General features: G+C 41.0%; 1 long non-coding RNA gene across 15 annotated transcripts in view; it reads left to right on the forward strand.

The window, feature by feature from the left end:
* The window catches only part of LOC106871257 (uncharacterized), a 413,124-nt gene that overhangs the window by 131,154 nt on the left and 279,761 nt on the right, over window positions 1-2,209 (forward strand). For all 15 annotated transcript variants that reach the window (XR_008266341.1, XR_008266336.1, XR_008266342.1 and 12 more), the window contains one exon: window positions 636-810. This is a non-coding gene — a long non-coding RNA (uncharacterized LOC106871257). The remainder of the gene's footprint in view (window positions 1-635; window positions 811-2,209) is intronic.

The following is a 2,209-nucleotide window of genomic DNA, read 5'->3' on the forward strand; positions in this document are numbered from 1 at the left end:
GTGTGTGTGTGTGTGTGTGTGTGTGTATGTGTGTGTGTCCCACCTAGCTGATGGGAAGCTTTAGTGGAATTCACAATTGCAAGAGTTTCGAACGCCTACCTCGTAGCATAAAGATAGCCTGTACTCTCCACTTCATGTTTAAAAATAATACTAAATCTATTCTCTTTCTCTCCTTCAATATACAAAGATTCCTGCCCAATGTAGCTCCCATACATCACTTGCTTCCTCGCAAAGCGTCCATTCTATTCTTCTCAGAGACAAATCTCATCTCTCATGTAGTGTAACGTATCTCTGCTGTATTCAATACACAAGCTTCATACTGCACAATGATTTATGTAGATTCAACCCTTCTTGTCACTTTCTCTTCTGGATATCAATACCGAAGACATCCCAGTTAACCTTGTTCAAAGTTTCACTACCTTATTTCTCTAAATACAACTGCTTCTTCTACCGCTTTCCGAATTCCTTCAACCACCAATAGCTCTTCGTCTGTATTTTTTATCAACATAAAGAACATATATCCCATTTGACTTCTCGAGAATCTTTGCTCTCTATGATTTGAATGTTTGCAACTCTTCTTGGTTTTCACATTCACCTCATATTGATGACTGACGTTAGAATCCATTCTTTTGCAGTCCTCTGTCTTATCGCGCAACTCATCACACATCCACAAAAACGCGACCCACCCACTCCAACTGTCGGCCCTTATGCCACTTCAAATCAGCTGACTACTCGGAGATCTGCCAGTGTTATGACCATACTTGGTTGTACAAGTGCTTCATACATGACCAGTCAGAAACAGCTTGATCGGTGAGTAAAGCATTCATTTTTACGCATGTCTATCGACATCTCTCTTACATTCAAAAACTCTTCGTATCAATTCATGGAAGTGAGTTTGCTACAAATTCACAAGACTCTTTGAGCAAATTACTCCCTCTTACAAAGCGGCTTGATTAAACTCAAACACAAGACTATCGTCCAAAATTCTAAAGTTCTCTCTATATGTCGTACAGGCAAGCGAAGTACTTCTACTTTTCAAATTATAGATCATCTTTCTTAGAAGCACATCTGCCTCATTTTGCAGAATTCTTTCGTTTTATTTTCTTAAATGTGATAGTCCCCTGTAAGGAATATATCATGGAGAATGCTTCCCCTTTTGTCACCCTATTTTCATACAGCTCCACACTGCACATACTACATAAATCTTCGCCAAAACAATATCTTTTCACCCCAACATACTGACCACTGTGTATGCACAGGCACTAAGTATGAAGACACTTGCAGTCGCTTTAAATCATTAAGGCTAATAGACCTGAAAATGTTCTTTTCATTATCCCAAATTACGTGCCGAGGTCCTAGCCTTACCCTCGTCAATCTGCTCAGTCTCTCTGTCACTTTGTCTATCTCTCTCCCTTTGTCTATCTCCCTCCCTTTGTCTATCTCTCTCCCTTTGTCTATCTCTCTCCCTTTGTCTATCTCTCTCCCTTTGTCTATCTCTCTCCCTTTGTCGATCTCTCTGCCTTTGTCTATCTCTCTCCCTTTGTCTATCTCTCTCCCTTTGTCTATCTCTCTCCCTTTGTCTATCTCTCTCCCTTTGTCTATCTCTCTCCCTTCCTATCTCTCTCCCTTCCCTCTCTCACTCCTTCCCTCTCTTCCCTCTCTCTCTCTCTCCCTCTCCATCTCTCCAAGAATATGTCGCAATCTTTGGATACACTCTCTGCTGCGTCATTCGTAAGAAGATCTACGCACTACCTATCGTTCTAGGGTATTCAACATCCCAAGTTCAATTAAGCGTGAGCATATTTACCAGAGTATATTAACAATCTAATTAGACATACTATCGCGGAGAGGAAATTAGATGAACCCCAATAAACCAGCAGGGGAGACAATTCCGAGTATATTTCGATCTTTCTACTACCGCCAAAGCGATGCATAGATTGCTATGTACCTGCCGAAAGAAAGATTTAGTAACTAAATATTAGCAGAAGGCCAACAAGCTGGGGGGTTTGGTAAGTCGATTACATCGATCCCAGTGATCAACTGGTATTTATTTTATCGACCACGAATGGACGAAAAGCAAAGTCAACCCAGGCGGTATTTGAGCTCAGAACATGAAGTCTGAGAAAAAGGATGCTAAGCATTTTTTCCGGTGCTGTAAAGATTCTGCCATCTCGCCGCCTTTCAATAACTAAATATTGCAATCAGGGAA

Source organism: Octopus bimaculoides, chromosome 20 (assembly GCF_001194135.2).
Source record: "Octopus bimaculoides isolate UCB-OBI-ISO-001 chromosome 20, ASM119413v2, whole genome shotgun sequence".
In the NCBI taxonomy this organism is placed as follows: domain Eukaryota; kingdom Metazoa; phylum Mollusca; class Cephalopoda; order Octopoda; family Octopodidae; genus Octopus; species Octopus bimaculoides.